Raw genomic sequence first — 25,200 nt, 5'->3', positions numbered from 1 at the left:
CATCATGTCTTGTGTCATTTGTCATCATGTCAGTGCACCGAATGTAACATTTACAGGAACGTCCCTTCAATACAAAGATTGAACAGGCTGAGTGACCCTGAACACTGTGAGCCTTGGAAGACATTCAATTGTATGGAAATAATTTCTTACTCTGACGCAAACTTTGTACAGACACCTTCCCAAGCATCGGAAACTCAACTGAGAGAGCAGGCGGGTTACTGAAGGTCACACACACACACACACACACACACGCACACACACACATATTAAGATACATGTGTCCGTGAGAATGCAGAGACTTTCAACAGACTATATGTGATGTTCATTATCGACTTCTCGGAGTTCCTGTCAGAGAAGCTTAAAGCCAGTGCTTATTCAGTTTGGCCAGCATCATGCAACCCTGTGTCAACACAAATAAAACAACTTTGTTAAGGTTTATGCTTAATAATATTGAGCAGTTTGTAAGAGCAGTTTGCTCCTAAAAACGTCAGCTTTTTTATGCAGATGACCCTGATTATGTTACAATTTGACTGGATCAGAGTAGCATTGATTCACTATGAAACTACTGTACTTATTTTTAGGCCTACTGTTCAATTACATGCATTTCATGTGCATTCAAGGTAGACTTTATATCATGATTAAATGACAGCAGGACTGGATTTAAGGTTAACAAAGCATTGCTTGAGATTAGACTTATTTGCTTGAGAATTTATAATGCTGGAAATTTCCTAAAAATTTCCATATTCACATAGAAAATATGCATTAGAATGTATTCAGTAAGAATGTAACTAAACTGCACATTTCCAGTTGAAATATCACAACAACAAAAGTGTGTTTCTTTAGTGAAGTCAATCTTTTAAAGATAAGATTGTTATATTTAAATATAGATGTTCACATTTAAATTTTGAAATAATTTGACACAGACAAAGATGCTGATTAACAATAGAATGTGTTTAGAGTGTGTGTGTGTGTGTTTCTGAACAGTAGGTGGCAGCAGCTTTACTGTTTTTAACCCTGATTTAACAGAAGTCCTTCACTCCGCATTCAGAGCAAAGAAACAATCCCAGTCCAGATCTATCGTAAAACAGTCTCTGGCCCAAACCCGTGCTGACTTCCCTACATAGGCAGCAGCACAGTTGATACCAATAGAGTTTGGCATTAGCATGTTGATAAACCAAAGGCAAAGTATTTAAATAGCCTATACCAAAATATTGGGAAAGTGAGATGAATAATCACCATTTCTCTCTAGGTTTGGGACAGAGCCGTGCAGTCAGTCGATATTACAGCGACTCTCTCTCTGACCATGTTCAGAACAACACAGATTGCACATGCACATATATTGCAAACTAATGTAAAACCATGTTCAGAAATGTTTTTTTTTTACATGTATCATGGTAGTGTCATTGTATTCTTTAAACTACCTTGAAGTACCATATAAATACCATCTATTTTTATACAGTTTGGGGTCGGGAACATTTCTAAAGTCTCTTCAGGCTGCATTTGTTTGATAAAAAATACAGTACAAAATAGTAGTATTGTGAAATATTATTACAATTTAACTGTTTTCTATTGTAATATATTTTCAAATGTAGTTTATTTCTGATGCATAGCTGACTTTTAAGCATCATTTATTTACTCCACAGTTTTCTGTGTCACGTGATCCTTCAGAAATCGTTCTAATCAATGTTGAGAACAGTTGTTGGAACTGTGATAGATTATTTTTTAATGATTCTTTAGAAAGTTCAAAAGAACATAATTTATTTGCAATACAAAATATTTTGTAACATGTCTTCTTTACTGTCACTTTTGAAAAATGTCATGCAATTTTCTTGAATAAAAGCCTCAATGACCCCAAGATTTTTAACAGTAGGTTTCTTCGTTATTCCCACTGAAAGCTACATTTTTATTTCATATTTTTAAACAACCTTTAACATAACTGTTTAAATAACATAAAGAGCTTACTAGATTCAAAACAGCATCCGAATCCTTCACCAACACACAGCTTTACCTCTAAACCCACACAACCACTTGACTTATTCAGTGCGGACTGAACTGAGAACGTTCTTTTGAGTCTAAAATATACTGAACACTTTGATTGAATCTGAAGCTGCCTTCATTTGTTGTTGGATTTTCACAGCTGCCTGTATATGAGTTAGTGTTAGGGGTCACAGTGCACGGTCTCTTGAGATGTTATTTTCTACAGAAACAGGAAGAAATGCCTATTTGAGCCCAGAGACTGCCTGAATCTGAAACTGCAAGAGATCTTGTCAACAAATCCTAAAGGAATGGCTGGAGATAATTTGAAATGATCTAATGTAATCACAATATGGTGCATCACAATCTGAAAGGAATCAAATCAAATTAAAAAAAGATCACAAATGTACATTTTCAAAGAAAAATCCTTTTTTTATTTTTTAGAAAGAGTTTGATATGTTTTTAAACTCCTTGAGAAAATCTAAAAACTCAACTGCATGTAAGACACTGTCATGGTGTAAAACATTTAAGCTAATTTAATATTATTTGTGGTTTTGTCTTGTAACCCTCCTTGTTGTCTATTATTGTTCATGTAGTACATATGAAAGCGCTATAAAAGCCTCATTCATTCATTCATTGTGTTGTTTTTGTATTTGTTATTGTTGCATAATAAAAAATTATATATATTTTTTAATTAAAACAAGATCCTATTGCATAAAAAAAATCTGAAGACAAAAAAGATGGGCTTTTCAGGTCATCCACATTGACCTTTATTAGTTTGACAGACACTTTTATCCAAAGTGATTTACAAATGAGGAACACAACCATCAAGTTTAAGACCAGATCAAATTCTCAAAGAATTCTTATAAAACTGATTCCAAATTATTATTGAAATTCCATTGCTATTCTTTAGCGAAAATTTGTTATTATTGAGTGTTTCAGAAAAATATTCGGTTGATAAACTGTGCTGTACGTCAACGTGATGTTAAAAACAACATTTTTATTTAATTATTTAATAAACCCATCTTATATTCTCCTGTCTTTAACTTGCAAACCCTTGCAAATGCAAAAACCTGGATGCACAACTAGTTTCCAAAGCACTCCATCTGTGATGTAGTGTAATCTGATAACATATGCAGCATTCCTCACAGAGATGAATGATGGAGCCGGCTGTATTGTATCAGGTTTATGGTGCTTGTCATTCCGCCGGCTTCACTATTGTGACATCGCAGCTGGACAAACAAATGATGCTCAATGGATGTTCTGTCGACTGCAATAAGATTTGATGATATAGAGAAGCACAGACAGCGCTCAACTGAATTTGAGAGCACGAAACTCGATAAAGTTTCATTGAGGCTTGCTCACAACAGACTGACATGCATCCCTGAAATGTTCTCTGCATAAGCAGCCTCATTAATGGTGTTTCAGAGAGTAAGAATGTCTGAAGCTGAGTCCGAAATCACGTAGCCTGAGTATAGCCTAAAAAAAAGAAATCAAAGTATGCACACACGTGAAACTCGAAAAATTACAATATCGTGCAAAAGTTCATTTATTTATTTCAGTAATTCAACTTAAAAGGTGAAACTAATATATTATATAGACTCATTACGTGCAAAGTGAGATATTTCAAGCCTTTATTTGTTATAGTTTTGATGATTATGGCTTACAGCTTATGAAAATTCAAAATTAGAATATTGTGAAAAGGTTTTCATAAGCCATAATCATCAAAATTATAACAAATAAAGGCTTGAAATATCTCACTTTGCATGTAATGAGTCTATAAAATATATTAGTTTCACCTTTTAAGTTGAATTACTGAAATAAATGAACTTCTGCAACAAATTTTTCAAGTTTCACTTATGAATATGGGTATAGTATGAATGAATTCCGGTCGGATACTACATCCGCCATGTTGTTACTGTCACGTGACTTACTAGCATCAGTTGCATCACTTCACTTCCATTCATAATTTTTTTTCTCGTGGCCTCATGGGATTGTAAAGTGCCATTATGCGCACTTCAAAAACTTGCCGGATGTTGTAGGTCGTCCAGGGAATTTTCGCTAACTGTTTTTCGAATACTAAAAGTACCTTAGAAAAACACAGCATGCTAAGAGGCCATTTTCACAGGACCGTTTTTGACTAAAAACGGAAAACTTTTATCTATTTTGGCTGTTCATTTACACGACTACTGTGTTTTGGAGGCCTGAAAACGCACAATTTTGAAAAAGGGATTCAAAGTGCACGTTTTTGAAAACTATACCGTATAAAATGTGAATTTGTGAAAACGGTGACGTCATGCGTATTATGTGTTCAGTCTATAGGCATGTAGTTTTTTCTTTCTAAATAACATCGCCATCTACTCACCTGGCAGGATAATACAGAGTTTTTAGTAGTTTTCGCAGATCTGTGTGAACGAGGATGGTTTTGACAAGGTTGTCGTCTGTATGTGGAAAAAAACGCAAAGGAAAAACGTTTCTGTTTTTAGTACATCGTTGTTGACTAAACGTACCCTTTTACGAATACTAAAAAGTACTTCAGGTCCCTTAGAAAAACACAGTATACTAAGGGGCTGTTTACACGACACTGTTTTTAACTAAAAACGAAAAACTACGTTATGCGCTTTGGCCGTTCATTTGCACGACAACGGTGTTTTGACGGCCTGAAAACGCCAACTTTTGAAAACGGGTTTCAAAGTGCGAGTTTTTGAAAACGAAACCATTATCATCTCCGCATAAACTACAAAAAATGCGGCGAATTTGTGAAAACGGTGACGTCATGTGCACTGTAAAAAGAAAATGTTGGTTTAACTTAAAAAAGCAAGTTGTTGCCTTAAAATTTTGAGTTTCACATTAAAAAATGCTGGGTTGTTTCAACCCAATTTTGGGTAAAATATGGACAAACCCAAACGTTGGGTTAAAAATGTAATGTAAAAATTTATATTATATATATAAAAAATTATATTATATTTATATTATATTTTACCCAAAATTGGGTTGAAACAACCCATTTTTTATAATACAATAAAGAAGAATGGTTTAATAAACAGAAACTCAAAATAGTATGTTATCTTCACATTAGTTATCGAAGTTGATTTGACAAAAGATAAAAAGTTGTGATAACAAATCATGAAAATATTTTTTTACAGTGTGCATGCGTATTACGTGTTTAGTCTATAGGCGCGTAGCCGTCTAAAGTCAGTGCACCGAAAAACGCAAAAGAAAAACTTTTTTTATTTTTTTATTACATCGTTTAAGAACGCCCTAAATGAAAAACAATGTTAGTTTCAGGTAAGGCATTTTTACAGTACGTTTCATCACTTGTCAAAACATCATAATTAAGTACACAAAACTGTGCTTGCATCATTCCTCTATATTTTTACGTTTAAATCAAGAACTGGGGCAACTGTAAATTGTCTTAATGCATCCGTGGAATTCTTGCTCTGTCATGCAGCCTGAGTTTTCTCCAGTCCAATATATAGTGCTGGCCAAAAGCTGCATATCCCACTTTGCCAAAGGACAGCTCTGCAGGCACAGAAACAGGATTGGACATCTGCCACGGCCCGGAAGACTCTGCTGCCGCCTCAATAATAATAAATCTAATCATAGAGCCAGTCCGCCATTTGACATTCATAAAACCCATGTGACACTCTGCATGACTCTATGTAGGTTATTATTTTGGCAGTTTTCTAGAACACCATGTGTTTACTAACAAAAACACAAACATGTAAAGGATTAAATGCAGTAAATGGAACGAACTTACTCTCTTGGTTTGGTTTCTTTTGGTTTTATCAAGCTGATTAGACATTAACATTGCACTAAGACATTCAAAGCACGTTAAATTAAATCTCTGAAATGGCAAAAAAGTTATATCTGCTGTGTAAATTAAGGTTTGCAGTGTTTTTCAGGAAACCGACTGGAATTTTCAATCATGTAGAGAGAATCTCAAGCGCCGCTGCCCAGAAGCCTGACTTTATTTCATTGATTTTAGATGTTGACGGATTGGACTCCATCAAACCCATTTAATTAGTATTGAGGCACTAGGCTGCAAATGGAGATAGACTAAAAGGGGGTGGGGAGCTGACATCACTTGGCAGATCTGTTTAAATATCATATACAGTGCACGGCTAACAGGCAACTTCTAGGACTGCGTGGAGAAACTACACGAGTTCGAATCCTTGGGAGGAAACACAGCACAGTTCATTAGACAGTGACCGTGTCTGTCGGTCTGACAGTGTAAGATACGGTAGCTGAGAAACTACTGCTATTATTGTGAGGTGGTTCTGGAGTGTGTGGACGGATTGCTCTGTTGGAGAGCGAGTTCTACAGCGCCTCCCATCAGTCTTTAATAATTTACATAGACCACATTAAGTTACATGCTGCTGGAGCGCAGCAGGCTGGAGTCAGAGCAGGGCCAAAGAATTATTATATTTACTGCAGCCAAGGAGCTTTAAAATATGTGATTCATCTGATGTGATTCATTTTAATGGTATCTCCCCGGAAGTAATCAAAATGGAGGCTGCCATCTTTGCTCATGAGGAACTCAGGATCGGGTGTTATGTGGTTTGAAAATTATAGGCTATACAAATTACTGTACACAACAAATTAATAAGATGCCATCTAAAAACAATGTAAAATATTGTGAAAAAAATTGTGACAAGAATATAAGCTAGGACATCTGCTGGTTAAAGTTGTGTAAATGCAATGAGAACATCATCAATATGTTGTGACGTTTTACAAATAGCCTAATCATATACGGTTTGCTAGATGCATTTAATTATCTTTTATATATTATTATACTTTAATGCACTGATTTTTTTTTTTTTTTGGCCTACCAGCAAAAATTGAAAGAAAGTTCTACTTCTTTACCTATTTAAATAGGCCAATAAACCTGTCAAACCAATTCAAAACGTTTCTGTAATTGAACTGTTTGTTTGTTTGTTTTAACTTTATTGTCTGTTCAGATTTATTCATCTTTGATACTGGCTTCAACAACATTCTACAACCACATTAAACACATAAAACACATAATACACACTTATACTACAGGGCCGTTGAATGCTTGAATCTGATTGGTTGACGAACGTTCTGAGGTGTGCAATTATTTTCAGGGAACCGCACGGCTAAAGTAGTTCCAGGCAGGTCTTGACCTCATTACAGTTCCATATCACTTCGCGTAGTCAACTGTAATAACGGACAATAGGATACAATTCATAACAAGAGAAACTGCAGCCCCTGCGCTTGATCTGCAATTTTCAATGTCCTATATAATCAATAAAAAATTAAACTGAATATTTAAATAAATTGATAGTCCTGTTGCACGGGTTTTCGTAATTATTGAAGATAATATAACAAATAAATAAAATTGATAGGCCTTACTTGTTAAAAGGGCTTTGTGTTTTTATTTATTAGTCTTCTAGTCTACTGTCGCTAATAGAAAAAAAGAATGAACGAATTAATTAAAACGAATTGAATTAATAAATAAATAATAATATTGACGCACATGCTTCTCTCTAAGGCCGGTTATGAATGTAATTTGATACTTATGAGTCATGACTAATCATGCACGCGTTTTCAGCGCGTTCAGTCTGTGTTCTATGGAAAGCCAAATGGTTCATAATTCGCGTGCTTTTGACCGCCGTATTAATATTCAAACGCCGTCTTCATAACGCCGCCAGACGTTAAATAAGCGGCGTCAGGCGATAAGTTAGCGCCACACGCCGCCACGCGTTAAAATAACGCCACTCGCCAATAGGTGTTAAATTGACGCCACACGCCACTCAAAATGCAGATTTATTAACTCATCTACATGGCTCCTCCCACACTGGGTTTGAGGACTCTATTGAGGAGCCTATACTAACTCTAAAATGACGTTTTGGAATTAGCAACGGAGCATGGGTTTAGATGGGCAAGGAATTAGTCCTACATACAAGAGCGTTTTAATGACAAAAACTTTACAAACGTCTTGAAATACATAATCTAAACAATATTTCGAGGTGTGGTAATTGTAGTATAAGCGGAATAATTGACTCCAGACCGTTGAATTATTATAAAAATAATGCACACCCGAGGTGTAACGGCCACTCCGCTTCGCGTCGTGACCGCATTACCACCTCGGGTGTGCATTATTTTTATAATAATTCAACGGCCTGTCGTCAATTATTCCTTACATAATGTATTGTACTGTACAATGTAATGTAGGCCTACTGTATGACTTAACGACGAAGCCTCGTTTGCTGAATTCAAATTTCATGATAGTTGAATGCGCGCTCCGAAACACTGAATCCGATGATGACTTTGAATCTAAATATAAAAGTTTATTTTTTATTTTTCAAGGAGAATAAGTAAAATACGTAAAATAACGTAAAATAACGACGAGTAACGTTAGTCGACTTGCGGCTGAGTTATGAATCGCGAACCGGTATCGATTCTCTAAAGCGAACACATATACCCAGCTTTCTCGAACCTATCAATGTAAAACATGCCGAAACGGTTTAAATTTATTTGTGTGGTGAAGGTTGTCAAAACGCTGTCATGTCAGGGTTTACCGCTGTAGTAACGTTACAATCGCGAACGAACGTCATCTTTATGAAAGAATGTTAACGGTTATTTTGGCGGCTGGTCGGTCGATCTGACGAGAATCTACTGTGGTTTATGGATCTGTGCTTATTGCTTTGTTTTATCTCCATGTTAGAACATCAAAATAACGGCAAATGACGCAAAACCTGCATTTTTTTTAACTTTTATAATACGTTATTTCGGTTCACTATAGCCTACGATATTTATTACAAAAAACTCAAACGTCATCTTTGTGTTGTGGACGGCAAGTCAGTAGGCTATGATTATTTATCTCGCTGATCTCCGTTGTGTCGAGGAGAGTCGTACCGCATGATTTGCCGTGGGGTGCCGTACCCTGACATGCCAGCTTGAGATGCTCCACGGTTGCTTCCCATCTGCATCCCGGCAAGCCAGACGTTGGACTTTGATTCAGGTCAGTGAAGTATTCATCATAATTTTTAACTACCATCTAGTGAAAATAAATTAACCTGCTCATTAGAGTTGATATTCAGGCTAACAGATAACACTGGTCGCGTTTTCGATTCACAAAAAAAAAGTAGCCTAACCGACTTATTTTAGAGTCATTTGTTTTTTAATCGGTCCACACTGGTCATCTTAGCCAACTGACAGCTTGACAAAGATTTATTGCCATTATTTCATGGTACATTGTCTCTTTATTTATTCATATTCAATACAATTTGGGTATTATGTCGTTTTTTGGCCGCTAAGCTAAAGATTCATTAGATGAGGAGCAACAACAACGCGATCATCCCTGGAGTCAACAACGTCTTTCGCGCTTCTCTCTTCCGCTCGTTGATTGGTTACTGCGCCTGTTCTCGCCCCGCCCCCTCGCGTTCTCCTCCCTGCTGTTGCTCCTCTCACTCTCTCATCCTGATCCTGCCTGATTTTCACAGCTCAGCATTCTGCTTGCACGTAGTGTAGGTTTTTAAAAGCAGGAGGGGTGGGATGGGTTTCAGAGTGTGCTATGAAGAAAAATCCCTCCTCACCCAATTGGAAATAGGAGGACTTTTTATTGAGCCGTGATTGAACCAATGACAGCTCAGTGCCGGGAAATACAGCAGTGAAACACCAGAGGCTGTGGTGCTGAGCAAAGACTGCTGTGTGTGAGACTGGAAATGTGTGTGTGTACATGAGAGCACCTCTGCATCTGTCCTGATCCGAGCTATTGTGTGTGTGTGTATGTGTGCATGAGCGTGGGGTGTGTGTAGAGGAAGATATCAGGGGTGTGTGCGTGTGTGTGTATGTGTGTGTGTTTGCATAGGTCTGTTATTTCCAACAAAACCAGAAGAGGATAGACCAAAAGTCTTGATTGTTGTCACTTTTGTTTTTTTTTAAGCTCTCCAAGTGCCCTGCGCGCTCTGCGAAGTTTCTTTCTTCATCCCCCCTCTGCATCACCACCCTCCTCTTGGTGCAGTGAGGAGACACACGCTACAGAGGTAAGTACAGTATCCTCCTTTTACGATAGAGCATGCCTTGTGTGCAATGCAGTTTAACATTTAAATGCTTTCTTGCGAGGATGGGAGTCTAAATGCAGTCTTTCGGCTCATTAAAAATCAGTGAATGAAGGTGTACGGCAGAGAGGAGAGAGAGGAAGATCTTTGTAACTTTCTCAGCACACGAGTGCGTAGAGTCCTAGTGCTGCAGTATCACATTACATAATAGTGGCCGATGTGCGTAGAAAAGAACTTGAGTCTCATAATTTGTACACACACAACATGCATCTCTTAATAACTCAGCGATTACACGTCACTCCCGGCTCTGGATATGCATGATGCATGATACAATCCAGTTGCAGCGGTCTGTGCACTTTTAAATGTTATGTCAAGTTATTCTCCTAATGGGTTTGTCTGCATTAAAATAGTACAATATTCTCCAGCAATGAATTATTTAAGTTGTAGAGTACTAGCTGTTTTGCAGACTACTTAGGGTTGTCGTCCGGCAGAGCTCATTACTGGCCGTGCAGCTGCTGATCGTTGCATCTTTTTGCTGATCAAGCTTTTCTGCTGACAACAGGCACAGATTTACTCGTCCTGTCTGCTGGCGAAGGATGCTATAAACTTGATTACCTTGATGCTTTTTTTAACATTCAGGGAAGTGCATCTTCTGTTTTTTTCTCATTTAGCATCTTACATTATAAAGGGGCGCTGGTTTGCGGGCGAAACGGTCAGTTGTAAAAGTCAACCATTGTGTGTTCTTGTTCATTCTTGCGTGTGTACAGTCGCATTCCCAGGGTTCAAAGATATCCCAGAAGGCCTGAAACAGGAAAAGGCAATTTTAAAAAGGTAATCTCATTGATTGCGGTGGCGACCAGGTGAATAGTGTGTTGAAGAAAGAGAAATGCAGAGAGATAGATGACAGGGAGGTGCCTTGGGCCGAGTCGCTTCGGCTAAGTGCTTCGGGTCAGTCCTTGAGAGCTTCACATAATAAAGCACTCGTTTAGATTCAGAGTAGACCTCGCTCTACTCAAAGCAGAGGTGAGACAGAGGAGGCATCGCCGCATTGGACACACACGCGCGCACGCACACACACACACACGCTTGTGTGGAGTCTGTTCAGTGGAGTGAACCCGTTTCCCCTTCCTGTAATTAATCATGCTCCCGTATTGCTGTAATGTTTGAAGAAGAACATTGCATTTTTTTTATGTTTTACAGTAATGGATGGGACTTGGGTAATAATGACGCAGTATCAGGACTCATAACTCTACATTCTCATAATGCGCCGTTATATAAAGAACGTCTTGCTCATCGTGAGGTTGCATTTGGTCTTTGCTGTTTTATGTTGTAGTGTTTGTGAAGCCTTACGATTTTGCTTATCAGTAACATAACCAAACCCACTATTCTTCCATCTATATCTCTCGCTCTCTGGAGTGCCGTACGTTTTTAAAAGAGGATATCTGCTTGATGGCTCATGAAATTGAATGGTCTTTGCCTGCTGTAATCGTGTCTTGCTGAAATTGGGATTCGTTCACATAAAGCGTAAGGGTCTCCCTGTGGTTCTTCTAATCAGAATGGGTTGAAATGACCATTAGCACAAATTAAATGCTTTCTTTTCTTTCTTTATACAGTAATGTCATCACTTTGATAAAAGCCACAATGTGAAATAGTGATTGCAGCATGGGTCAGCACAGGTCGCACCGTCAAAATATAAACAGGACAGTTTATACACGTCTGAGAATATATAAGCAGAGAGAGAGAGAGAGAGAGAGGGAGAGAGAGAGAGAGAGAGGGAGAGAGAGGGAGAGAGAGAGAGAGAGAGAGAGAGGAGAGAGAGAGAGAGAGAGAGAGAGAGAGAGAGAGAGAGAGAGAGAGAGAGAGAGAGAGATTTAATGGATTTGTTCACTCCAGAATAAAAATTTCCTGATAATTTACACATCCCCATATCATCCAAGATATTTTTCTTTCTTTCTTCAGTCGAAAAGAAATTAAGGTTTATGAGGAAAACCTTCCAGGATTTTTCTCCATATAGACTTTAATGGGGTCCAAAGGTTTGAAGGTCCAAATTGCAGTTGTAATGCAAAGAGGGCTTTTTTATCGAACTTTTTAAGCATTGCTATGAGAATAAGCACTTTAATAATTTATTGACTGGTTAGATGTAAAACTGCATTTCGTTGTACAGGCTGAAAACTTGTACAATGACAATAAAAGTTGAATCTGAATCTGAATCTGATCTGACACGATCCCAGCCGAGGAATACGAGTCTTATCTAGAGAATTTATAGTTTTTTTCTAAAAAAATAAATAATAAAATGAATGAATACTTTTAACCACAAATGCTCCTCTTGCACTAGCTCTGCGACGCGCCACACATTACGTAATCACATTGGAAGGTCACTGACGTAGGCGGAAGTACAGACCTAGTGTTTACAAAGCGAACCTGCAAAGAAAAAAGTTCAACGACATTTACAAAAAAAAGTAAACCAACGATGTCAGAATATTTTGAAGCTGGAGGAGAAAATGAGATGGAGTTTTTCGCCTTTTTGAACCGGGACAGGGGACACGCGTGACCTTTCAGAGCTAGTGCAAGACGAGCATTTGTGGTTAAAAAGTATATAAATGTTTATTATTATTTTTAGAAAATGACGGTTGATTTGGCTAGATAATACTCGGCTGAGATCGTGTAGAGCACTTTGAAGCTGGATTGAAACTGCAATTCGGAGAAACTATATGGAGAAAAATCCTGGAATGTTTTCCTCAAAAACCTTCATTTCTTTTCTACTGAATAAAGAAAGACATGAACATCTTGGATGACGTGGGGGTGAGTAAATTATCAGCAAAATTTTAATTCTGAAGTGAACTACTCCTTTAAGATTTTTGGCCTTTTGTAGTTTCTCCTTGTGTCAGTTTTGAAATTAAAGACAGCATCGTTAAACAATGAATAATTGACCTTTATGTGTGTTGAGGATTTTGAGTAAATATTGTATAAAATAGGTATTTTTATTAGCTTTTTAAATTTAGTTTATTTTAATTTGTTTTATGTCAGTATTTTATTTTATTTCATTACTTTTTATTGCCCACCCTGCTCTCTTAGTGAATTATGAGATCATATTTTGTAAAATAAGTGTTCATTTTTTGACTTTTATTTTTTATTTTTTATTCACACCCTGAGCTCCAGATATCGGGACCAGCCTTTAAAAAGCCTGTATCGGTGAAACACTATATATACTCACATAATATATTTGTCAATGTACAATGCCTCAATATTAATCAAACAATTGATCTGTCATCACTGATGCTGTATTGATGGAATGATGAACGGTTTAGATGGATCAAATTTGACCAGAAACTTACATGCTTTCTTTTTTTATCACTTCCGGTTTTGTGCAGCTGCATTTTAAACTGCGTAGTACAGGTGCGGTAGTATCATGTTCTATCTCTCTGTCGTCACCCATCCATCTGTACCTTCTCTTTTTGCTCCGACGCAGCTTTGATTTAACAGCATCTTCCCTGTCACATCAATCACTCCTCATGTAATGGCTTCATAAACTCTGAGTGCTCAATGTGGGCAATGCAGAAATACAATTCCTTTGTTTCACGATTCAAGAGCTCAGTCATGCCAGTCGTTCGGCCACTACATATGTTCATTCACAATAACAAAAGCACATATGTTTGGGTTTGTTTGATATCCTAATGGATGTGATTGTGACTGCAGTGTTTAGGGAAAGCCAGAATACACACTAATGGTGGGGATTTAATTCATCCCAGTGAGTCGTTCAGTGACACTTTCTGTAGCTTACAATATTACATCAATATGTGTTCTTTTTGTCTGATAATATATATATGTTTTTTACTATTATCATTCATTTGCTATTATTGAACCTAGTCTTTTCAGATCCTCTTTTTTTTTTTATGGTATGTCACAGATAAGAGAGCATTTTTACTCTCGACTATACACACGATAGCATTTTTGAAGCGTTTGGAAGTGAATAAGAGTGATTTGTTTTGATTCGTTCACAACTAAAATGCCACTATCACACATGAAAGGTTGCATTTAAGCAGCATTTTCCCTGTCCGTCAGGTTACTCAGAACTGATGATAGAGCAGCAATAGAGTTTGACGTGTTCGTGACAGCTCCATAACATAATATTTAGTAAGGACAGCGAAGGTGCTGGGCTGGTAGATTTAGTGCCCTCGGGCTATGAGATGTTACAGCATGCTGACTAAATCAGATGTGGAAGGTGAGTGTGTTTGTGGAAGGTGGGAGTGTTGGAAAACAAGAAAGAAATTTTGCCGTTCTGTGTCATTGACCCCCCTTGGCTGCTGTTGCTCGCTTTTAAAAGCTTTATAGAACTGGAAATGAGAGAACTGTGAACAGCGTGATATAGTCAGTAAAATGTGGTCATAAAATGGTACAAATTTAACATTTTAATTTTGCATGGGCTGTGATGAAGTGTGACTCTCTTTACAGAAATTGTTAAATTACCCAGTAAAATTGTAGTTTAAAAAACAGTGTAGACTCAATCAGAATGGAAAAGAGAAAAGCTTAATTTGAAAGCATTTACAACTAATAACAGAAATAAACTTTTATAAAAATAACAGCAACATTTTTTACATTTAAAACAACAACATTTATTTATATATATATATAATTTCTTTAAATTAAAATTAAATTTAAAGCTATCCAAACACACTGTCCATTGACCTACATTTAACAAAAGCAAATATATATTTCTTTCATTTTGTAAAAACTTTTCTTATTGATGAAATGTCATTGCTCTTTTGATAATGTCATTGCGGTTGTGTCCGTCAAACCGATGGATTAGGCGTTGACCTTTCTGTATTTGCTGTTTTTGTTATAGTCAAAAGTAAAATCTATTGTCATGGAAATAACTCCAGGCACCGGTGGCATTTAGCTTTATGCTAATTTAATAATAATCTCTTTTGAATGTTTGTGCATGATTTAAATTATGTATGCATTCTTTCAAAACTTCACATATTGTATTTTCAATAACATAATTTTACAGCAAAAACCTGTCAGGTGAAGCAGCGATGCTGTAAAATGAGGTGTGAGTGTTAGCAAATGGTTTGGTGGATAACTGTGGGCCACAGCGCCTCAGGCTAACACATGGAGACTGCTGCACGGCGCACAGCTACTGGTGCAGTGTGTGTCCATCCCCCCCGATACACACACACACACACACACACACACACGAGTATTGCTCAGAAAGCTCTTCTACACTCCACTGCCAATTCTGATAAAGAGAAACGGAGCTGAAGCGTATGCTGCTGAATTACACTGTTTGTGTTTGTGTGTGTGTGTTAGAGAGAGAGAGAGTGTGTTATCCCTTACAAACAAGTCCCGTTGCTGTACTACGGTACAATGACTAAACGAGAGTAATACCATGGTAATTTGATATACGAAGCAGGTACTGAATGATTGCCATATTCATGTACAATGCTGTTTATCGGTGAAGGTTGTCACCATATAGATATGTTAGATGATTTGAATGCATGTCAGAAAGCCAATATATGTTTAGAACCAGTGTTATTTTAGTATTATTTACAGTACTATTATTGTTTTTATTAATAATGTGAATAGCGTTTTAAAAATATATATATTTTCAATTTTAATTTTAGTTTACATTTTGTAATTTTTATTAGTTTTTGTTTTTTAAATATTTACATATATATATATATATATATATATATATATATATGTAAATATTTAAAAAACAAAAACTAATATATATATATATATATAAAACTTGAAATACAATACGTTTAAGTATATATATATATACTTAAACGTATTGTATTTCAAGTTTTTTATGTTTAAGTTTTTCATCTAATATTTACATTTTATTTCAACTTCATTTCAATGAACAAAAACCATTTGAATAGTTTTAGTTTCAGTATAACAATAACAACACGTGACGTGCATCACTTTCTGTCGAGTTCATGCAAACATTACATTCAGAATCATTAATATTCATGATGTTATTCTGAATTGTGAATGCATAGTGTGAACAACTAAAGCACATCCAACCAAACAGTTCAGATCGTAGCACAAGCTGATCAATACGCGGCTATTCAACGCAGAGTCCCCCGAGAGCCCTGAACGTCTCTGATAGATGACTTATATTGTGCATGCATGTCACACCGATGCTAGTTGAACGACTAATGGAAAAACTTCAGTAACGTAATTAAGCTCACATCAGATGGGAAGCCAGAACTCTTTGCATGATAAGTGAGGGTCTTATCCTGGGATGAACAATATGTTGTACTTAATTAAAAACACTTTGTTATGCTCATTTCCTACCGCAGCTTTATGCATTATTCAGTGATTATGATATAAAATAGTGTACCGTATAATTGCATAAGCATACATTTGTTGAAATATCTGTGTTGTTTGTAATTCATGATATGCGAGTTGGATTCACAATCAGAAAATGGCACAACCTACATGCACCGTGAAAAGTGGCGCCTGCTGCAGACAGGTTTAGCACTGCGCTTCGATTCGCCGCCCGCTTTTATGTCGGCTCATTAATGAATGATCGATGATCCGTACTACGGCATGATCAAATTACCAGCTAGAACCACAGGCTGATAAAACAACGTGCTGGAGAGAAGGAGTTCATATATTCTGATGCTGTAATGGACCAATTATACTGCTCTACTGCCCCCTCCTGGTGCCTGTCATTAGGGACCTATAATAGCCGTGTGGCCTTCACTGGTTGACATGATAGAAGTTGTCGTTTTCTTTTACATCCTCATGCTTTGGGCTTTTGTGATGGGAAAAGCTGGTTTAAGATCAGTTGTTTAGAGGATTTTGCAATGCACTTGATGACCACTAGAAGTTCCACAAGGGGGAAATAATCCCACATATTTGCATTGAGGGAGAGACATCTCGAAACCAGAATACCATAGAGACTTGAAGGTTAAAGACTCTTTGATTTTGACCTGTAATCAACTGTATAGCAATGCATTTCTTCAGGGAAAAGCAACAGCCCATTCAGTTTGTTGTGTACAAATGCAGTAGATTTGTTTTATTACTGCAGGTTTATTTAGCGCTAAAGATAGAGAGCACAAATGCCAGGTGATTAGTCAATGTGCTTGTTTCTCAGTGGGTCGGACATTTTCTGGGGTACTCGCTCACACTGACCTAGATTTGGATCATTTGGTTCTCCGTATCCGGTTCGGGCCGGGGAAAATGTAGCTCTTTCTGTCGCCCACCTTAGTGAACTCCGTCAGCCGATCAAACTATTTTAGGTGCCTGTGAGAGAAATAAAAAGTGTGTGTGTGTGTGTGTGCTTAAATGCATGGCTGCGTCTGAAATCGCTTACTCTCTTGAGTAGGTACTCATTTTGAATAAGTAATTCACGGCTGCTAAAAAAAGACGTCCTTTATAGTATGAATGCGTCTTGTATGAATGTAATCTGGACATACATTCTGTCATGTTGTCATTATCATGTGACTTACAAGCGTCAGTTATGTCGTCGATTCACTGCCATTCATAAATCCTCTCATGTTGCCTCATGGGATAGTACATTGTCCATCATATGCACTCTTCAGAATCTCGCCGGAAGAAGTAGGTCATCCGGGGACTTTTTTCTTACTCTTTTTTTATTATGAATGCTGTGAATGCAGACTTTTGTCACACACTGTTTTTCGCCTACTATGTTGTAGAGAAGTATGTGATCTGGGATGCAGTCCAAGTGTCACTCACAAGGTCACGTCTGGACCCCGAGATGTTCACTGTTTGAAACGCCCGATCAGAAGTGTCTTTTACGTCTTCATGTTGTAGTTTACCACATAAATACAGTCATAATTAATACATAATAATAATAATGAATAATGTTTACCGCTGGACAACATAATCAGCCACCAGTTTTGAATACAAAATATTTATACTATTAGTAACTCTTTTTTACTAATATGTTTTCAGGTTGCATTTTGATTTTAGTAATTTTGATACGTGCTTATGTAATTTATTTTGATTAAATATCTCTATGTAGTTGTAATTTATTTTGATTAAATATCTCTATGTAGTTTTAATTTATTTTTATTTCATGGTTTTATATAGTTTTAGTGCTAAAAGTTTAGTTAGTTGCAATGGCAACATTTCTAATATTCATTTAAGTTTATTAGGTTTACGTATCTAATAATTATATTTTATTTCTGCTTTATTTTAATTTAATTAAACAATTAAACAAAAACAATTTCTCAAATTTGTTTTAGTTAACAATAACAACACAACAACACTTTTTCAATCAGGCTTTAAATAGAAAACCTAAAACAAAAAAACAAACAGTGCTTTTCTAGTTACATTGAGAGTATTCAGAAAAGGATCATCATATTATATACATTACATATTCTGTTTAAAAAGTATCCACCGCTTTTCATGTGCAGGTCAAAGCGGCACACGGCACTAGTGTTGTGCACCCTGACGCGAGTCATGTGAGCGTCTTCAGAGAGTGTAGATGTGGGCCAGAGTTTCTGACTGGCCTAATTTGTTCGACCTTCGTGGGAGAGAGAAAGACACTGCGGAGGAGAGAACTTGTTAAAGAGATCCTCTCTCTCACTGTGAGGCCGTGACTCCCTCCGCAGGTGCTCGCCGTCTCTCCGCTCGCTCTAATCTGAGTGTAGCTGCCAAATGAGTGTAGTTTCTGTGTAGCACTGCAGCTAATTTGCTCTTACGGCTTTACCAGAGGACTGCTGACTCACTTGTTCACAGTATGTGCTGAAAAGCTGAACGCGTGCCGGTTATCCTTAAGGGCTTTCCTGTTCATAAACAGATACTCTTGCTACATCAGCTGTGTTGTTGCTTTTTTCAGTGTTAATCCAGTGTCAGTGTAATCTGTTGTTTTTTTAACCAAGTCTTTCAAATATGTGACCCTGTATCACAAAACCAGTCGCACGGGTATATTTGTGGCAATAGCCAACAAAACATTGTATGGGTCAAAATTATATGCCAAAAATCATTAGGATATAAAGATCATGATCTATGAAGATATTTTGTAAATTTCCTACCTTAAATATATACTAAAATAATTTTTGTGAGTGAATGCAGCACAATGCATACATTCACTCACAAAAATTATTTTTGTATATATTCAACATAAATACATATATATGTTCAACATAAATGGACAACTTTAAAGGAGATTTTCTCAATATTTAGATTTTTTTGCATCCTCAGATTCCAGATTTTCAATAGTTGTATCTCTGCCAAATATTGTCCTATACAATATACCATACCATACATCAATAGAAAGCTTATTTATTCAGCTTTCAGATGATGTATAAATCTCAATAAATAAAAAAATTGACCCATAAGACAGTCCAGTGTCACATATGTCTTTTGAACTGAACCAAATAAGTTTCAAATGTGTCTTTTCCCACTGATCATGATCGCCATTCAAAAGTAGCCATGTATTAAGCAACATGTTCATCTATAAAATAAAAATATATATTTATTACATAAATAATGTGAAGTAATGACCTTAAAGGAATAGTTCACTTACAAATGATCAGTGAACCAGACAGTTGATGGACCCCATTGACTTCAATAGTAGGAAAATAAATACTTTGGTAGTCAATGGGGTCCATCAACTGTCTGGTTACCGACATTCTTCAAAATATCTTCTTTTGTGTTCAGCAGAAGAAATAAATTCATACAGATTTGAAACAACTTGAGGGTGAGTAAATGATGACAGAATTTTAATTTTTAAGTGAACTTTTGCTTTAATTCTCAGCAATTATTGGCATATGCTATCAGTTATGAATAATTTCATTAATTATTTGGCATATCATGCAATTAAAGCTTAGTTTTAGTTTTATAGATTTTATTGATTGATTATGAACCCTAATATGTATGAATGTTATCTTAAAAACGAACTGCATCAAGCTTGCACGTCCTGAGATTGTGTTTTCTGCTTGCTATCTGCCCACATCTATTCAGGGTGAACCTTGCCTTTTGTACTTTTCCACCAACATGCCAAAATTTTGACAAGGGCATCAGTGAGATCAGGTTTACACTGCCACTGCAATGTGTTAGAAATGCAGCAGCGAGTTCAAATTGCCTGCGCTGCAGTCGTCAGGTCGGTTTGCATTACCGGGGAGATCGGAGCTGACAGGAGACAATGGCTGTGAAACGCCCTGAAAATGACAAGTTGGAGAAGAGGAAAATTCCTGGAAATGACCCCATAGCTTTTAATGGCCACATCAATAAAGACCATTGTCTTTACGTCTTCATTGAGAAATTAAGACACAATAAATTAACCCTTGTGAACATAATATGTGTATTTGATTAGTTTCTTAAAAGATATAGTTCACCCAAAAATTACAATTCTCATGTTGTTTCAAACCTTCTTCTGTCGAACACAAACGTATATATTCTGTGTAAAGATCTTAAGTGTTATGTACTATTATAATAGGTAATAATATTTTGAATTAGCTTTTATTTGTATATTGTATATAGTTATATTTGATATATTTTGCAGTTGTAAGTTATGTTCTTTAGTCATTATTAGTTTTAGTTTTCTTTTAGAAATGAATCTTTGATTTTGTTTCAGGAATTTTAGTACTTCTACTTAAACTTATTTCAGTCAGTTGCAAGTTTTTCATCTTAATATTTTATTTTATTTCAGCTTTATTTCCTAACTGAAAACTATTTTAATACAAAAGACAAATATTTAACAAAATAATTTAATGTATTAATATTTTTTTATTTATTACCAATGTGTAAACAACTTAAAAAACGTAAAAAACGAGACCTTCTCCAGCTGATTTTTATGTGAAGGACGCGCGCTCCAATGTTCAGGATAATGCCAAAATAACCATTCTGTACTGTAATGTCAATGTGACATGCAAAGAAAAGGGATTATAGTCTACTATAGTGTAACATAGCCATATCTATATATATTCTAGAGTCTCAAATATACTTTATAATAAAAGAAAATGTTTACATATTCAACTAAACGTCAAAAAATAAAAAACTTCACCGTGAGTATATCGAGACCTTTAATCACGTTCAGTTTCGTAGATGTTATACGTGCACACGAGCGGTAAGTTTGGGTGCAGTTCACTTAACGGCCACCGGTGTCGCTAACAACAAGGTTTATGAATTCTACAAATAACCCCTTTAAATATGCTGCAACCAAGCACTACTCCATAGAAGAAAGTCACAAAAGGGGGAGCAAATAATCTCAGGATTTTCATTATTGTCTGTACTATCCCTTTAAATTTCAGCCTCACTGATGCTATCAAATGCAAATTTAATGCTGGCCCAAAAGTTGTTTTTCAGACAGAATGACGCACATGTTACCTTTTCCCAAAGGCGTATCTGTTTCCTTCAGCGGGTCTGCAGTCTTCTTGGAAATGGATTTCGTTATCAATCAAAATAACTGCACAGTGGGTCAGGTCTGCAACTGGCCAGACGTGTTTTGAGTGTTTATGAACAGATTCAGTCTGAAATGCTTTCATTTATGCAATCATTTATAGCAAAAAGATTATTGTTATTAGTTTTTTTTTTTTGACTTGGGCCAGTTAGTAACCACCTAGCAATCATCTAGCAATGCCCTGCCTTAAAGTAGAAGCAACAAAATGACAGCTCTTGTAAATATCAGAATACGACTGCTGCCCCGTTTACCTTTTTTTGTTCATGGACCTTGGCAAAATGAACTTTTCATATTGTAATTTGTAAGTATTATTTGATTAGTGTTAAGAGCCTCAGTTTGTTATACGTTTTACAGCATTACATCAGAGTTCCTCAGCTTAGCTTAACTGATTTGTATACAGATTTGCATGACATATTTTATTTGAAGTTGACATTACAGTTCAACTTTTGCTTATGCAATTTTTTGACTGGTTGTACAGCTCGTTGTTTAACAAAACATGTAATTATATTAGGGATATAGCTCTGAAATCCTCTGTATTAATGTATAGAATTGGGCAATGGATGACTGTTCTTCTGCAAGTTGAATACTTTCATAAAGTTAAGTGTGCTTTAATGAACAGGTGAAAAGTGGTGAAGAAAAAAGATGGAGGAAGAAACCAGACTTTTATAGACGACTCTTTATATGATAGTTTGTAAAATGCATAAAAATGGGACATTTAATTGAGAGCATGCTCGCATTGGACAAAGTATTTATAAAGAGGATATGTATCAGTGACGTGCCATAGTTTGATATTTCCTGATTTGCTCTGTTATGCATCTTTGGGCTGAAGAGTAATTGAAGTAGAAAGCTCCATTATTGGTCATGTGGTTAATTAGACCAAATGGGCTCAGGCCAATCTGTCTGGTCGTATTCTGATGAAGAGTGTGTAATGATTACACCGCGAGATGAAAGTGTTTGAGCTTTGAGAACATCCACCCCATAGTCAAAAGAAAGAAATAATAAATTATATTTTGCTAAACGATGTTTGTTAGCTTATTGAGTAGTTGTGCTTGCAGTCAATCAAAGTTTTCGTTGTTGTTGTGATAATAACGCAGTGAAACAAGCCAAATTGTTCAGACATAATTTGTGGCCAGGCTGTCATACAAAGAAATTATGAACACATGAAAAAACAAGAAAGAACCAATGAAATATTAATAACTGATTATGTTGCTGTTCCTGTGAGCTGTTTGTTTTTTTCTATGCATTAAAAAAAAAAAAAGTTAAATAAAACATGTAGCTGTATTTTGGCTTTTTTTTTAAAAAAAATTTATCATTTTGTCAGATGAATATCTTGATGAAACTCATTAATGTCATTATTTACTCACCCTCATGTCTTTCTCAACCCGCAAGACCAAGAATCTGAGTGATTTCTGTCCCTCCATTGACAACTACCGGTAGGCAACTACCACTTAACGAGATCGTAACACGAATCCATCTTGATTGAGAGGTTTAGTCCAAAATGTTCTGAAGAGACTCGATAAATATGATAAACAGATTGAATTTAGTCTTTTATTCACATAAAAAAATGTATGTGTGCTTTATGTGTGAGAACCAATGAGGTTCATTCTCGTGTTACGCATCACGTTTGAGCTTCTGTAAGAACCAATGAGGTTTGTTCTCGCGTGTCAAGCAGGTTCGGTTGAGCTTCTGTTTATGTTCGATGATCAATGTTTATATGTGAATAAAAGTCTAAATTAAATCTGTTCATCGTATAAAGCGATCGAGTCTCGTCAGAAAATTTGGATAAAGCGCTCAATTCATTTGGATTAGTTTTACAATCTCTTTATTAACTTTTTGAAGCATCAAAATGCGTAGCTGTCAACGAAGGGACAAAAATCTCTCAGATTCATATGGATTAGTTTTACAATCTCTTTATTAACTATGAAGCGTCAAAGTGGTAGTTGCGTAGCTGTCAATGGAGGGACAGAAATCTCTCAGATTCATCAGAAATTAATCTGTGTTCGAAGATGAACGAAAGTCTTATAGGTTTGGAAGGATGTGGGGGTAAATATTGACAGAATTAAAATTTTTGGATGAACTACCCCTTTAAAAAAAGCTTAGTGTTTTTTTCTTCCTTGATATTTAAAATATTTTTAAAAATGTATATACATTTTCCTCATATTTTGGTTTAATCGAACTTGTAGGGTCATTAAAAACAAATGTCTCCATCAGACATCACTTTTAACCACTACTGTATATAATTAAAAAAAAATATATGTATAAATAAGTATAAACAGATGTATTTATTTGAAGTGAAGGGATACCTGATCATTTATATGAGATTCATTTAGTTATTTATCCTATTAAGTTAACCCTGCAGGACAAAACAGGACAATCCTGTGGCTAAATCCTGTGGATGAAATGAAAGCTTTTTGATTGTGATTGCTTTGACTAAGAAACAATGTCAGTGTCCTGGTGTCCAGCGTGATAGATGCTAAAGCAGTGTATCCTCTCGGTAAAAGCAGCACGCCAGCGGCCGAGGATGAATGAAGCTCTTCAGCCTTTCATACAAATTCAATTACCGTTCAGAGTAATAAAAATGTCATCCAAACCTTCTGATGCTGACTCATAATGGAAATTTGTACTTGCACTGCATTTGACATGCCTTTTGACATCCATTTCCCCCTTTTTTTAGAGGATGTGTGATGCTACTTTCGTACAAGCACACCATATTGAACTAAAATATTAATATTAATCAGGAAATGACCATAGAGAGATCTGTGCTTAATTCTAAGTAATGTTAGGACACAACTTTGTGCAGAAAACAAATACTCCATACTTTATACGTCATATTTCATCTATATAGTGCACTAAAATTTACCAAATTAACTTTTATTATATGTATACATTTAAAATTTATATTATTCAGGAAAACAAGACTTTCCTGTTTTAGTAGGAAATATATGTCATCATCTGTGCTTTTTCAGTGATATCATATAGGGCTGTTTAGATATTTTTCCTGGAAAAAAAGTACTGATTAGTAGAATTATTTTTGCAGCGTATATTGTCAGAAGTCAGCGATATATCAAAAGGACTATCCCACATTTAATGCAGTGCAGTGTGACGCTACACCTGACAGACTTCTGCTTACCTAGCAGACTGTGTTAATGAACCGTGTGTGTGTGTGTGTGTGTGTGTGTGTGTGTGTGTGTGTGTGTGTGTGTGTGTGTGTGTGTGTGTGTGTGTGTGTGAGAGAGAGAGAGAGAGAGAGAGAGAGAACCGGTGGGTGAATCACTCCGCTCAATGCGCCCTCTAGCTTTATATTCCCGGATAAACCTCTGCATTGCAGCATTACTTGCAGAAGCTGAGGAGAGAGAGAGAGAGAGAGAGGGAGAGAGAGAGGGAGAGAGAGAGAGAGAGAGAGGGAGAGAGAGAGGTAGAGAGAGAGAGAGAGGGAGAGAGAGAGAGAGAGAGAGAGAGAGAGAGAGGGAGAGAGAGAGGTAGAGAGAGAGAGAGAGGGAGAGAGAGAGAGAGAGAGGTAGGGAGAGAGAGAGGTAGAGAGAGATAGAGAGGGAGAGAGCGAGAGAGAGAGAGAGAGAGAGAGGTAGGGAGAGAGAGAGAGAGAGAGAGAGGTAGAGAAGAGAGGGAGAGAGAGAGAGAGAGAGAGAGGGGGGTAGAGAGAGAGGTAGAGAGAGAGAGAGAGAGAGAGAGAGGGGGGTAAAGAGCGAGAGAGAGAGAGAGGGGTAGAGAGAGAGAGAGAGAGAGAGGGGGTAGAGAGAGAGAGAGAGAGAGAGGTAGAGAAGAGAGGGAGAGAGAGAGAGAGAGAGAGAGAGAGGG

General features: G+C 36.6%; 1 protein-coding gene across 4 annotated transcripts in view; it reads left to right on the top strand.

The window, feature by feature from the left end:
• The first annotated feature begins 9,417 nt into the window (after positions 1–9,417).
• syt2b (synaptotagmin IIb) overlaps positions 9,418–25,200 on the top strand; it is a 45,241-nt gene continuing 29,458 nt past the window's right edge. Inside the window, exons 1-2 of one of the 4 annotated variants that reach the window (XM_079627630.1) lie at positions 9,418–9,667; positions 9,887–9,986. The gene's annotated coding sequence lies outside the window, so the exon portion shown is untranslated. Of the gene's footprint in view, positions 9,987–25,200 lie in introns of all 4 variants that reach the window. The other 3 variants (XM_079627631.1, XM_079627628.1, XM_079627627.1) reach the window with 3 other exon arrangements.

Source organism: Phoxinus phoxinus (assembly GCF_949152265.1).
Source record: "Phoxinus phoxinus genome assembly, chromosome: 11".
NCBI classification, from domain to species: Eukaryota; Metazoa; Chordata; class Actinopteri; order Cypriniformes; family Leuciscidae; genus Phoxinus; species Phoxinus phoxinus.
This window is presented reverse-complemented; position numbering and strand designations above follow the sequence as displayed.